This window comes from Panthera onca, chromosome B3 (genome assembly GCF_046562875.1).
Source record: "Panthera onca isolate mPanOnc1 chromosome B3, mPanOnc1 haplotype 2, whole genome shotgun sequence".
NCBI classification, from domain to species: Eukaryota; Metazoa; Chordata; class Mammalia; order Carnivora; family Felidae; genus Panthera; species Panthera onca.
Genome location: NC_138344.1, coordinates 127,745,605 through 127,760,796, shown reverse-complemented (window position 1 = coordinate 127,760,796; position 15,192 = coordinate 127,745,605). Strand labels below are relative to the sequence as shown.

The window sequence follows — 15,192 nt, the reverse complement described above, 5'->3', positions numbered from 1 at the left end:
GGGCCCTGAATGATACATTGGATCAGATGGACTTGACAGATATATTTAGAACTCTGCATCCCAAAGCAACAGAATATACTTTCTTCTCGAGTGCACATGGAACATTCTCCAAGATAGATCATATACTGGGTCACAAAACAGCCCTTCATAAGTTTACAAGAATTGAAATCATACCATGCATACTTTCAGACCACAATGCTATGAAGCTTGAAATCAACCACAGGAAAAAGTCTGGAAAACCTCCAAAAGCATGGAGGTTAAAGAACACCCTACTAAAGAATGAATGGGTCAACCAGGCAATTAGAGAAGAAATTAAAAAATATATGGAAACAAACGAAAATGAAAATACAACAATCCAAATGTTTTGGGATGCAGCGAAGGCAGTCCTGAGAGGAAAATACATTGCAATCCAGGCCTATCTCAAGAAACAAGAAAAATCCCAAATACAAAATCCAACCGCACACCTAAAGGAAATAGAAGCAGAACAGCGAAGACAGCCTAAACCCAGCAGAAGAAGAGAAATAATACAGATCAGAGCAGAAATAAACAATACAGAATCTAAAAAAACTGTAGAGCAGATCAACGAAACCAAGAGTTGGTTTTTTGAAAAAATAAACAAAACTGATAAACCTCTAGCCAGGCTTCTCAAAAAGAAAAGGGAGATGACCCAAATAGATAAAATCATGAATGAAAATGGAATTATTACAACCAATCCCTCAGAGATACAAGCAATTATCAGGGAATACTATGAAAAATTATATGCCAACGAACTGGACAACCTGGAAGAAATGGACAAATTCCTAAACACCCACACTCTTCCAAAACTCAATCAGGAGGAAATAGAAAGCTTGAACAGACCCATCACCAGCGAAGAAATTGAATCAGTCATCAAAAATCTCCCAACAAATAAGAGTCCAGGACCAGATGGCTTCCCAGGGGAGTTCTACCAGATGTTTAAAGCAGAGATAATACCTATCCTTCTCAAGCTATTCCAAAAAATAGAAAGGGAAGGAAAACTTCCAGACTCATTCTATGAAGCTGGAATTACTTTGATTCCTAAACCAGACAGAGACCCAGTAAAAAAAGAGAGCTACAGGCCAATATCCTTGATGAATATGGATGCAAAAATTCTCAATAAGATACTAGCAAATCGAATTCAACAGCATATAAAAAGAATTATTCACCATGATCAAGTGGGTTTAATTCCTGGGATGCAGGGCTGGTTCAACATTCACAAATCAATCAATGTGATACATCACATTAATAAAAGAATAGATAAGAACCATATGATCCTGTCAATCGATGCAGAAAAGGCCTTCGACAAAATTCAGCAAAGTTTCTTAATAAAAACCCTCGAGAAAGTCGAGATAGAAGGAACATACTTAAAGATCATAAAAGCCATTTATGAAAAGCCCACAGCTAACATCATTCTGAGAGCTTTTTCCCTGAGATCAGGAACACAACAGGGATGTCCACTCTCACCGCTGTTGTTTAACATAGTGTTGGAAGTTCTAGCATCAGCAATCAGACAACAAAAGGAAATCAAAGGCATCAAAATTGGCAAAGCTGAAGTTAAGCTTTCACTTTTTGCAGATGACATGATATTATACATGGAAAATCTGATAGACTCCACCAGAAGTCTGCTAGAACTGATCCATGAATTTAGCAAAGTTGCAGGATACAAAATCAATGTACAGGAATCAGTTGCATTCTTATACACTAATAATGAAGCAACAGAAAGACAAAGAAACTGATCCCATTCACAATTGCACCAAGAAGCATAAAATACCTAGGAATAAATCTAACCAAAGATGTAAAAGATCTGTATGCTGAAAACTATAGAAAGCTTATGAAGGAAATTGAAGAAGATATAAAGAAATGGAAAAACATTCCGTGCTCATGGATTGGAAGAATAAATATTGTCAAAATGTCAATACTACCCAAAGCTATCTACACATTCAATGCAATCCCAATCAAAATTGCACCAGCATTCTTCTCGAAACTAGAACAAGCAATCCTAAAATTCATATGGAACCACAAAAGGCCCCGAATAGCCAAAGTAATTTTGAAGAAGAAGACCAAAGCAGGAGGCATCACAATCCCAGACTTTAGCCTCTACTACAAAGCTGTCATCATCAAGACAGCATGGTATTGGCACAAAAACAGACACATAGACCAATGGAATAGAATAGAAACCCCAGAACTAGACTCACAAACGTATGGCCAACTAATCTTTGACAAAGCAGGAAAGAATATCCAATGGAAAAAAGACAGTCTCTTTAACAAATGGTGCTGGGAGAACTGGACAGCAACATGCAGAAGGTTGAAACTAGACCACTTTCTCACACCATTCACAAAAATAAACTCAAAATGGAGAAAGGACCTGAATGTGAGACAGGAAACCATCAAAACCCTAGAGGAGAAAGCAGGAAAAGACCTCTCTGACCTCACCCGTAGCAATCTCTTACTTGACACATCCCCAAAGGCAAGGGAATTAAAAGCAAAAATGAACTACTGGGACCTTATGAAGATAAAAGGCTTCTGCACAGCAAAGGAAACAACCAACAAAACTAAAAGGCAACCAACGGAATGGGAAAAGATATTTGCAAATGACATATCGGACAAAGGGCTAGTATCCAAAATCTATAAAGAGCTCACCAAACTCCACGCCTGAAAAACAAATAACCCAGTGAAGAAATGGGCAGAAAACATGAATAGGCACTTCTCTCAAGAAGACATCCGGATGGCCAACAGGCACATGAAAAGATGCTCAACGTTGCTCCTCATCAGGGAAATACAAATCAAAACCACACTCAGATATCACCTCACGCCAGTCAGAGTGGCCAAAATGAACAAATCAGGAGACTGTAGATGCTGGAGAGGATGTGGAGAAACGGGAACCTTCTTGCACTGTTGGTGGGAATGCAAACTGGTGCAGCCAGTCTGGAAAACAGTGTGAGGGTTCCTCAAAAAATTAAAAATAGACCTACCCTATGACCCAGCAATAGCACTGCTAGGAATTTACCCAAGGGATACAGGAGTACTGAGGCATAGGGGCACTTGTACCCCAATGTTTATAGCAGCACTCTCAACAATAGCCAAATTATGGAAAGAGCCTAAATGACCATCAACTGATGAATGGATAAAGAAATTGTGGTTTATGTACACAATGGAGTACTACGTGGCAATGAGAAAGAATGAAATATGGCCCTTTGTAGCAACGTAGATGGAACTGGAGAGTGTTATCCTAAGTGAAATAAGCCATACAGAGAAAGACAGATACCATATGTTTTCACTCTTATGTGGATCCTGAGAAACTTAACAGAAACCCATGGGGGAGGGGAAGGGGAAAAAAAAAAGAGGTTAGAGTGGGAGAGAGCCAAAGCATAAGAGACTGTTAAAAACTGAGAACAAACAGGGTTGATGGAGGGTGGGAGGGAGGGGAGGGTGGGGGGTGGGTATTGAGGAGGGCACCTTTTGGGATGAGCACTGGGTGTTGTATGGAAACCAATTTGACAATAAACTTCATATATTGAAATAAATAAATAAATAAATAAATAAATAAATAAAAGGTTTAGATGAGAGAAAAAAAAAAAACAAATACAGTAAAACCTTGGATTGCAAGTAACTTTGTTCTGTGAGTATTCTGCAAGACGAACAAACATTTCTAATAAATTTTAACTTGATAAAGGAGCGATGTCTTGCAATACCCGTTGTATGTGACGCCAAATGTCACATGATCACAACTGAGCCAATGGTTCTTGAAATTCGCTTTGATACACGAGTGCTTTGGGTTACAGATATGTTTCTGGAATGAATTATGCTCACAAACTAAGGTTTTACTCTACCATGATATGGTGAAGTGAAAAGATATAAATAATATGGACCTAACTTCAAATAATGATTCCATCAGTTACTAGGACTTGACAGTTTGTATGTTTTTTATCCCCTTTGCCTCGTCTTCATGTATGTAAAGTTAGTTCTGCTAACTTTAGCTCATAAGATTGATAATAACATTTATCAGAAAGTGTATCATGTGCCTAGCATAGCGCCTGCTTCAATAAATATTTGTCCCATTTTACCCACTCACTGTTCAAATAATATAGGAAGTGTCTATTCCTTCTTATTGAACCTGCTTGTATATACCAACTTCTGGGGTATATTTACTCTGAATACCCAAGCAAGTAAGTATTTCTCTTTTTTATAAATGCCTATAAACTTTTAGCCAGTTAGGCTCAAAATATGTTTATCATAGCCTGTCTTATACTGCAGTTTTGGACGTCTCCTCCCCATGAGATGATCTCTATGTTAGAGCATAAGAACAAGGGTTTATATTCTTGCATTAAAAACACCTCACTCAGGGGCTCCTGAATGGCTCAGTCAGTTAAGCATCCAACTTCCCCTCAGGTCATGATCTCACATTTTGTGAATTCCAGCCCTTTGTGAAGCTCTGTGCTGACAACTCAGAGCCTGGAGCCTGCTTTAGATTCTGTCTCCCTCACTCTCTGGGCCTCCCCCATTCACACTCTGTCTCTTTCTCTCTCAACAATAAATAAATATTAAAAACAAAAGAAAACAAACCAAACCAAAAAAAAAAAAAAAAAAAAAAAAACCCAACCTCCCTCAGCCTTTATCTGGCACAAGATTGTTTTGTCTTTAGTTGTAAAATGTTTGTCAAATGAATAGCGGCCCATCATCAGTGGTTGGCTCTTAGTTCTGGCACAAGGCATAGGGAGAATAGATGTGGAAGTCTTCACGTGGTGTCTAATACTCCCCAAATAATGTAATAGCAATGTCTTATGAAATGTAAACCATTAAAAAAAAAAGTCAATGTAACAAAACACTGCTATATGTGTGAAATTGTGAGGGGGTCCTAGATCACTCTTGAAATCAAATGGGTGACAAAGGAAAGGTTAAATAACAGCCCAGATGGAATACCAAAGGAAAAGACTTCATAGAAAAGATAAATGAATGGCTTTGGAGTGGAGAAAGGTTATAGAATGGAGTCTCCCCACTTTTGGGGGAGAATACAGTCAGGAGCAATCATCAACATATTTTTTTTTCCCAAGTGAGAAGGAGGCAAGATAAAGGGGTGAGGGAGAGACTATCCATATCTGAGTAAAGATGACTTATTTTAATGTTCATTTTGGCCATGTCTCAGGAGGCACCACTTTCTCATTTGGGGCTCAGTTTTGTGTATTTTCTGAGCAAGTTTAATAGCTCTTTGTCAGGCTCTAAAAGTCACTGTAGTGAAGCAACCTCCTTCATTCCGTTTGAGATTTCTTGAGTTCTCCATGGAAAACTCAACACATGTAATAAGTAAATGTCACTTAGAGTGAGAATCACCAATGTTAGCTGCTTTCCTGGGAATGCATCCTTACTGGAGCATGTCCTTTCAGAGGTGTCAGGGGCTTTAGTGTTTGGGTAGTTCCTCTCCCTAGAGCCTCTGCAGAGCATTGTTGCTTTCCATCACCAGCAAGAGTGGAATGGGCAGGAAATCAGGTTGTCTCCTTAAACTGCCCTCTTCTTGTGGCTCTCAAATCACCGTGTTAGATTTCGAGATGGCGCCATGGAAACAAGGGGGCAAAGGGAACCAGGAATACACAGAGCCCCCAGCGTCCATCTAAGGAGCTTCTGCCTCTGTCTCTGCAGGATATTCATAGGGTGGCTCTAAATACGTTGATTAACATTCTATGTTTTTATTGGGAGAATTTGCAAGACCATCAATAGAAACCATAAAGTGATTACTGTTCTTATAAATTCTTTTCATTCTTTCTGTTCTTCCTTCCTCCCTCCCGTCTTCCAAACTCCCTCTGACTTTCTGTGTGCTTTGGTTTGAATCAGGTAACTTAAACATTTCACCAGATTTTAAAAGACAATACATTATTTCTTCATTCAGTGGCCTTTGCCTACTATTATAACAACACTGAGTTTAAACTTCTACCTAAAATGGATCTTTAGATATCTTGTTCTTTTCTGTCTGTATCTAGACATACATTTTCCAATGTCGGTGTTATTACTCTGAAAATACCCCTTTGTAGTAATCATATCTACTCCCTGACAGACTCAGGAATCTAACCAAGTGTAAGTTACAAGTGTTTACCCAAGCAGTGAAGGTATCTGTCATTCTGTTTTCCATCTTTAACACAGTGTGTGGGGAGGACAGCTGTATTTCCAATGTTAAAGCTTCTGTAGTCCTCTGGGTAATGTTAGAATCCCTTACTAAATATACTGACCTGTAGTTTTCTTCTCTCAAATCAATAAGATATTTGGCAGTTATTAAATGGAACTTTTGAAAGGCTATTTTTAATCTTGATTAGTTTTTAAATTATGTGGGTGCATGTGTTATGGATTTAACAAATTGAGTTCAAGTATGAACTCTATAAAATAATAACTATAATTTAAAAAATTATTTCTCTAAAATTTGAACTCTTAAAATATGAATATGAGAAACAGCCCATCTCCTCTTTTAAAATTGATATGGGTGTATGAAATTATATATTTGTAATATTTTTGTCAGTGTTATAAGATTCCATAATTTTGAGTCATTTTTATTATTTTTTAGCCACCAAAGATGGGTTTTCAGTTACATCAACAATAAGTATATTAAAAATCATATAAGGTAAATATAATCCCTTCTAAGGGCTTTCTGTAATAATTCAGAAATTTCTAGATAGATACCTACTTAACATACCTTCAGATTTATTTTTTTCTAGGATGACATTTTTTGTCTAGATTTATCGTAGTTGTCCACATGACCAGATACGTATTTTACAACTACAAAAGGCATCACTTCCTAAAATTAATCATTATTTTTACCTTCACAGACAATATAAGGCAATTGGTATAGTTTATGTCTTTTAAAACATTGTTTTCATTTAATTTTTTTAATTTTATTTTAGAAAAAGAGACCATGAGTCGGGGGAGGGAAAGAGGGGGGAGAGAGAATCCCAGGTAGGCTCTGCTGAGCATGGAGCCCAACACGGGGCTGGATTTCACAACCCCAGGGTCATGACCTGAGCTGAAATCAAGAGTTAGATGCTCAACTGACTGAGCCACCCAGGTACCCAGTATAGTTTATTTCTAATTATCCTTTCCCCTTATCCATGCTACTGTTATCTAATATTTTAGCACCATCTTCTCTTAAATCCCAGGAGAATTAGTCATTGTTGTTATTTTCACTTTATTGTAGTGTTGATGCTTATTTCGATGTATCCACATATTACCAGTTCAGTATCATACTCCTTTGTTCTCTATCACATTTCTTCTTTTTCAGAATCTTCTTTAGTGCTTGATTCATTCAGCATCAATGAGTGAATAAATCTTGATTTTTGTTTGTTCAATATTGTCTTTATTTTAGTTTCATTCTTTATTAATGTTTGAGGACTTTTTGTGACAATTTAATATATTTGATGGTAGATATAAGATTGAAGCAAAAGTGGGGACAGGGTTGGAAAGCAGCATGTAATTGTTAAATATTCTGACAGAGAAACATAAAGTAACATGGCTAAAACAGAGTGGCCAAAGAGAAAAGAGAAAATACAAGAAGAAACTCATTGGTTGATGTATAGGTCATAGGTGGTGTTGGGGGAGAGTTTATTTAAAATGGTAAAACCACATTATAGAAGTCTAGGGAAGGTAACAGAGACATAACACATTATAAAATATATTCTTAAAAATTTACTACTAGAAAAGCTCTAAAACTTTCTTAAATATAAAATATATCCAAAAGAAAGAATAAGGAACAGAGAACACAAAGAAATTCAATAAATATAAATATAAAATGTATACTAAATAAAGTTAAAAAAATGAGAGATTTCAGGTAAAATAAAATTGCATGTAAATATGTTTGTAAGTCTACATGAAATCGATAATATTCTAGGGAAAAGGTCTATTAAAGAAAGAGATAAAGTTATCACAGAATTCTACCTCCATAAAAATGCACCAAGTCTAGATGGATTTACAGAGCAATTTTAACAAACTTTCTAAAAATGGGTAATCCAGTATAATTTAAGATAGCTCCAGAAGATAGGAAAAGAAAGAAAATTCTCATTTTAAATACTTTAACATTTAAGGTAAAGTAAGTCTTGTTTTGGAGTCTAAACCAGAAGAAAAATTAAAAAAAAGAAAGAAAGAAAAAGGAAACCAGAGACCCAACATACTTATGAATATCAATGTGACATATTAAATAATTTCTTAGAAAACAGAATCTAACAGCACATTAAAATAATATATAATGACAAAATATTTTTCCTAATCTTGCAAAAATATTTCAGCATTAGGAAATGTATAATCTACCATGTCAACAGATGTACCAAGAAAAAAAAAAATAGGATTCTCTTCACAGACATTAAACAGGTCTTTGAGAAATCTCAACAGCAAGCCATGAGAAAACACTCCAGAAAATGGAACAGATACTGCCTTAAGATATGCATATATGGGGTCACACATAAGTGTGTGTGTGTATGTGTGTGTACATACGGGCGTGAGTATAAACCAGAGACTGGTGAAATGGTTGAAAGTAGTTGACTGTTGAAGTAGGGTGGTTATAGGAGGAGGTGTCTTCCCTGAACATAACTTTTTAAATAATTTTGACTTTTGAACTGTAAAAATGTTTTACATAATCTCAAAATAAAATTAAGCTATAAAACCTGAAAGAGGCACCTTAAAATTGAATGCATACACAAACAACAATAGCTGTGTGAGCCTATTTGAGATTGAGATGCCCCTTGAGTCCCATGTACTCTATATTGCACATTTACTGCTGTGACTATGAGATGCCCTGTTTATTTTTGTAACCAAAGCTGTCTCCTTTTCTCTGAAGCTTGCTTATATATTTAAGATTTTAAAAACATTTCATCTAGTGATTCTATGTACTTGAAAAAAAAAAGTGGGTCTTTATTCAATCATTCTACCAATTGCCTAAATTCAAAAACCTTTGATACTATATTCTTAAAGAATTAAATTTCTGGGGCGCCTGGGTGGCTCAGTCGGTTGAGCATCCGACTTCGGCTCAGGTCATGATCTTGCAGTTCGTGAGTTCGAGCCCCGCGTTGGGCTCTGTGCTGACAGCTCAGAGCCTGGAGCCTACTTCAGATTCCGTGTCCCCTCTCTGTCCCACCCCTGCTTGTGCTCTCTGTCTTTCAAAAGTGAATAAACATAAAAAAAAAATAAAAAAAATAATAATTACATTTCTGCCAACAAAAAATGTTAAAAAAACACAAGTCGATGTGTGTTCTTTGGCCCATAGACAATTATATTTTAATTTACATTACTGAAAGAAGTTATCAGGTCAGTCTCTCAAACATGGATTCTTCAACAAGGTTATAAGTGGTTTGATGGGGGAACCGCTCTATCTAGATTTCCCCCAACATGACTAGCAACTAACATATAGCTAATACTGTGGAAAGTGCTCAGTTAAAAATTATAAAATCAGTAACTATTAGTCATAGTCTGATGAATTTCTAATACTAAGAACAAGACAGAATGTAACTGCCCTGTGTAGCAACAGTGCCAGCAGTAACAGCTGTCAGTAACAGTAACAGTAACAGCATCAGTTAATCACCTGGGCCTTTGCTCTTTGGGGGTTGATATAAGTTATGACCTTCAGTTACCTTGACTTGTAATACTCCAGCCCAGCGCTAATGTCCTTAAAAAGACCAGTGTATAAGATAGCCTGTTTTCTCAGCAATGAACAGACACGGCATACGTAGCCATAGTCCCTGCCTCAATACCAGTCTATCTTGGACTTCGTGTGTCCATATTGCTGCAGAGATTGAAAGGATTCGGTGACAGATAATCCATATAAGGTTGGGTTGGCTCAGATCATCAGTATGTTGATTTATTATTTCTACCTAATTATATTTCCCAAGGATTCTTGTTTTAGAGTTTGTTGAGATCATAGAGACTGGAGAGCAGAATGAAACTCATCTTCCCTGGATTACACACTTCCAAGTGTTAAAAGCCAGGTCATTCAACATAAACAAGACTAGTCAACATAAACAATGCAAACAACATTCATTACATAAACAACACTAAGGTAACAGCTAATGCTGATTGAGCACCTCCTTTGGGCGGGTTCTGTTTTAAAGATGCTACATGAAGAGACTCATGTGATTCTCTACTTATAGGATCTGGGTACCATTGTTTTGCATAATTCTACACTGTCTCAAATTTCATGATTCTCAAGTGGCCATGTAATTTGGGAACTGAATTGATCATAAGTTCAGTTCACCATACGTTCCCACTTACTCCTGGTCCGCAAATTACTGGTTTGAACATTTGTTTTCGGCGAGAGATAGAGGTAAGGAGGGGTTACTCATTATTTCACATCATCAATTGGTGTGAATTCACACTTCTTACTTTCTATTCACAAAGGAATATTCTACACCTTGATAGGGGTGGGGGACGGCATTAGAGGGAGTTGGACTGATGAACACGTGTCCTTGTATTTGGAAGTCAATGTTTGCTGTCATTTCTGTGATCAAACCAAATTGGCAAGCCTCACGCTTGACTTCCTGAGACAAACTGCGTGTTTCAACCTGCTTCCTGGGTCCTGGACTTGTCACTGGAAAAATCACTTTGGAATTACCATAACCATTGTTAGAGGAGCTCCTTACAAAGTATCACAGATGATTTATGCGTTCCATATTTACAAGAAAATGCCATTCTCCATTGCAGACCTTTGACAGAGTCCTTGAGCAATTTTGAACTCAATCCTGCAGACTTGAGAGGCTGATTTAGTATCCACAAAGTGGGTTCTTCTGAATATCTTTGAGGACTATCCTTGATAAACAGTGTCAGTGCCCAGCATATGGGCATAGTCACATGGCAGTGAGGTATTTTAAACAGATTCCTCTGCCTTCTCTGCCCCATCCATCTGAGGACTAATTTTATCTTTTTTTTTTTTTTTTCATCTCTGGGCCTTTTTGGCCCAGAGATGGCACTTCAGCCAGAATGTATGGGGTTTAATAATTTTCAGAATTGTTTCATAGCCAGAAGCCAGAGAGAGTAATCTTTGACCTGGAATACACTGATGATCCTGGACTCCTGAATGGAAAACGGAGGATATTGATTTTTAATATATGCTTTCTATTTTATACCCAAATCATATGCACTGTCAGTTTGAAAATAATAGTATTTATGCTTGAATGATTGATGCTTATTGTATCTATATTTCCCCAAATATACTGGTACATACTGCTATCTGTGTGGAAGAAACTGGGAATTTTAGGTACCTTTTACACACTTTGGAGACAAATGTGAATGTATAGCTTGAGGCTGACAGTTTGAAAAGGGAACAATGGTATTTGAAGATTGATCTAATTACTAATAAAAAAGGGTGTTCAGAGAGAGATTATTATTACTTGGTAAGCAGTTTGTGCACATTAAAATTAATTGGTAAAGATATATTTTTTTAATGTTTTTATTTATTTTTGAGACAGAGAGACAGAGCATGAGAAGGGGAGTGGCAGAGAGAGAGGGAGACAGAATCGGAAGCAGGCTCCAGGCTCTGGGCTGTCAGCACAGAGCCTGACACGGGGCTCAAACTCACGGACTGTGAGATCATGACCCGAGCCGAAGTCGGACGCTTAACCTACTGAGCCACCCAGGCGCCCCAGTAATTTTTTTTTTAATTTTCAGAAGAGTATTATAACTACTTGAGTTTGCAGGCTATATTCTGCCACTTTTTAAAATATATCTAAACTGATTAGAAACAGAACATGTATTATCCCTAGCTTTTTTTTTTTTTTTTTTTACTGGAATCTCCTGAAGACATTTAACGTAATATTTTCAAAATAAAAATATTGCCACTTAGTTTCCCACTTTCAGCAAAATTTTAATATGTTTCATTTGCCTACAATACCAGAGTACCTGTGATAGTTGTCTAGAAAAATCATTAATCAAATCATATTGTCAGCAATAAACCTAGGAAGGCAGCACTGCTTTAAGGAGCTCAGATAAAGTGTGAAGTGGAGTTTTGCAATTTCTTTTGCGATACTAATGCAGAATTCAAAGCACTTTTTCAGGATTTTCATGGTGGGGACAGACCTTGTCTTGGCACAAAATGAACTTGATTGCTAGTTGTGTTACATGGTAAAAAGTTACTACGTAAGTACATATACGTACAGATATAAGTATAGATGTATATATACATTTGATACTAATTCTATAAATGTAAGTGTGTGTTTTTTCATTTTTTAAAATTTATTGTTTATTTACTTATTAATTTTTTTTTTTTTTTTTTGAGAGAGAGAAGAGAGACAGAGCACGAGCAGAGGAGGGGCAGAGAGGAGATGCAGAATCCGAAGCAGGCTCCAGGCTCTGAGCTGTCAGCACAGATCCTGACGCGGGAGCTCAAACTCACGGTGTTAGATCATGACCTGAGCCGAAGTTGGACGCTTAACTGACTGAGCCACCTAGGCGCCCCCAAATGTAAGTATGTTTAAAGAAATGTCTAGAGAATACCACAAACTATTGACAGTTGCTAACGGGCGGTGACACTTTTTGAAATATGTTTCACAGTTTTTCATATTATTCTTGGGTTCTATAATTATATATCACACTGAGACTAGCTCTGATATTAGATTTTAAGGTGAGTCTGCCTACAAAGCCCTCCATATTTGCATTATTGGGATACACAAATATTTTTGATCAACTTGAATATGTAAATATTTAAGGACACAGATGAGATCATTGCATGTGCACTTCTAATATTCACTCTATGTTTTAGTAACATATATAAAGTAACCTATTATTTGACATAATTTAAATCCTCTTTCTATTGTTTCAGGTCATGGAACAATTTTTTTCAACTTCTTGATGTGAATCCTGAACATCAATATCTTCATCAGTGCCAAGATCACTGTGTGACTTCATTACTTCTGTAGCTCTAAGCACACACTCTCTTTTAAAAGTTTATTCATTTATTCATTTACTTATTTTTTTTGTTTTTTGTCTGTTTGTTTTTGCGATATGGCCCTTGTAAAACTGTGTATGACATTGTTACTGAGAACATATGCCCAAGCATACACATCATCATTTGTAAGGCATTTGGACATTTCTGCCATTCACCCTGCAGTTGTATCTATGTGATCTGCATGATGTAAGCCTTTACCATATTTCTTTGCAAAGTTTGTAAAAAAAAAAAAGTGTGTTGAAGTTAAAGTCACTCACACAAGAATTGTTACTAAATATGAAAGCAGCCGCGAAAATTCTGCCTCCATATGTATATAGGTATGTGTGTGCAGGTACATATAGATGTATGAATTCTTCAGATGAACCATGTAAACCTACCACACTAATGACACTTCATATATTTTCTGGCCTTCACCACCCACCCCCACCCACCCCTGGCAAATGACATGCTGTTGTCCAAAAGAAAGCAGGCAATAAGGGCACCTGTGTGGCTCAGTCAGTTAAGCATCCGACTTTGGCTCAGGTCATGATCTCACCTTTTGTGGGTTCAAGCCCCACATCAGGCTGTGTGCTGACAGCTCAGAGCCTGGAGCCTGCTTCGAATTCTGTCTCCCTCTCTCTCTGCCCCTCCTTCCCTCCCTCTCTCCCTCTCTCTCTCTCAAAAATAAAAATAAACATTATTTTTTTTAAAAAAGTAAAAGAAAGCAATTAAGAAAGAATTGTGCTATAAAACTACAATATAAGATCACTCTCTTATATTCTAAGGGTACTTTTAGGAAAAAGAAGATGCTTTGTCTTGTATTTTGGCTTCGTGCTACAAATATTTTTAATCTGTCACGTGCAATGCTGTATTGATTGAGAACATTCAAAACTCCTCCTGAGGATAAAGGAAACAGATGATGGGTCTGATAAAACTCCTAAGAGGGGCTGGCTGTTGAGTAGTACATATGCATGAACATAGAAAGGGATGAGAAGACAAAATGAGTCCTGATATACACCAGACACTAAAGATGAAACACACGAGGCTCTAAATGTAAAAGCCAGTGAATGTTCATCAGGCATTAAATATACACGAGGTATCTCAGGCATTGAATATTTATGATAGACTAAATATACATAAGGCACATGAGACACGCAATAATCAGGGAAGTCTTAATTAAGCTTCCCACTGGTGACAACCTTTCTGGTGCCACGTGTCCTCTCCCCAAGAAGCACATAAAATCCAGTGCTGCTCAGCCAGCTAACTGGTGAGCTACAGATATGATCAGGCAGACTTACCCTTGCAACCCTCAGAACGTGTCATTGGTGTCACTGATCCCAAGAACCCTCAGCACCATGAGAGAGAAGACATCAGAACAGTAAATACCCCAGGATTTGTACGATCCTTTGCCATGTGTGTACTAACTTACCACATCTCTCTCCCTCTCTCTCTCTCTCTCTCTCTCTCTCTCTGTCTTTTAGATTCTTACGGCATGTGTTTCAAATGTATTTAGTAAACCATACAATGGAAACATTGTAATTCATTCTGTTGAATGTTTCTGTCCTATATCTCTAGGAAGCCTTGCCTGATAGTTTACTTGGATACTACTGTTGTATCAAGGTAACTTCCTCTGTGGCAAAATGAATTTGGGCTCCAGCTCAAGCTTTACTATCATAAAACAAACAAACAAACAAACAAAAAACACCTCATTGTATTTGCATAAGAGAAATATCAAAGACGGGGGCCTCATTGCAATAGTTTTAAACATTTGAAAAAGGGGCATTTGCTCTGCAATATTCCCCCCCCCCCCGAAACATAAAAGTTATAATTAAGAAAATTCAAGCTGTCTGGGACATGTACTATATGTGTGTGTTTCTGAGGGTGAGGACTGGAGAGAAATAAGGTCCTTAGGTAATCACTTTGCAAGAATGTCCATCCAAATATAAATAACTCCAAGAGACAATTGTACATTTTGAAGCAGGAACTTGAAGGTCGGGAGAGATTGTGATGATCCTCAAACATGAGAAACAAGCTTCTCCTCTGTGAAGGGCCTGTCAGGAGGATTTAAATTTACAATTAGAGAATTTCTCTTTGACTTTTATTAGGGCTTTCTGAGAAGACTAATTGAGATCCCCTTGAGGAAATCTTATTCGGCGAGTGTCTCCAGCTCAGTGACATCACTACATCAAAGGTATTAGAATTTGTGCTGTGCTTGGGTTGAACAAGAGCCCCTGTTGTCCGTAAACCGAGGCAGTGAACTTGGAGTAGTAACCGTCCAGGCAACACAGAATGGA

The 15,192-nt window shown here is 37.3% G+C and overlaps 1 long non-coding RNA gene across 1 annotated transcript in view; it reads left to right on the top strand.

The window, feature by feature from the left end:
- Positions 1-12,429, top strand: part of LOC132670168 (uncharacterized) — an 81,145-nt gene extending 68,716 nt beyond the window's left edge. The window contains exon 3 of the long non-coding RNA XR_009606485.1: positions 12,251-12,429. This is a non-coding gene — a long non-coding RNA (uncharacterized LOC132670168). The remainder of the gene's footprint in view (positions 1-12,250) is intronic.
- Positions 12,430-15,192: the final 2,763 nt, after the last annotated feature.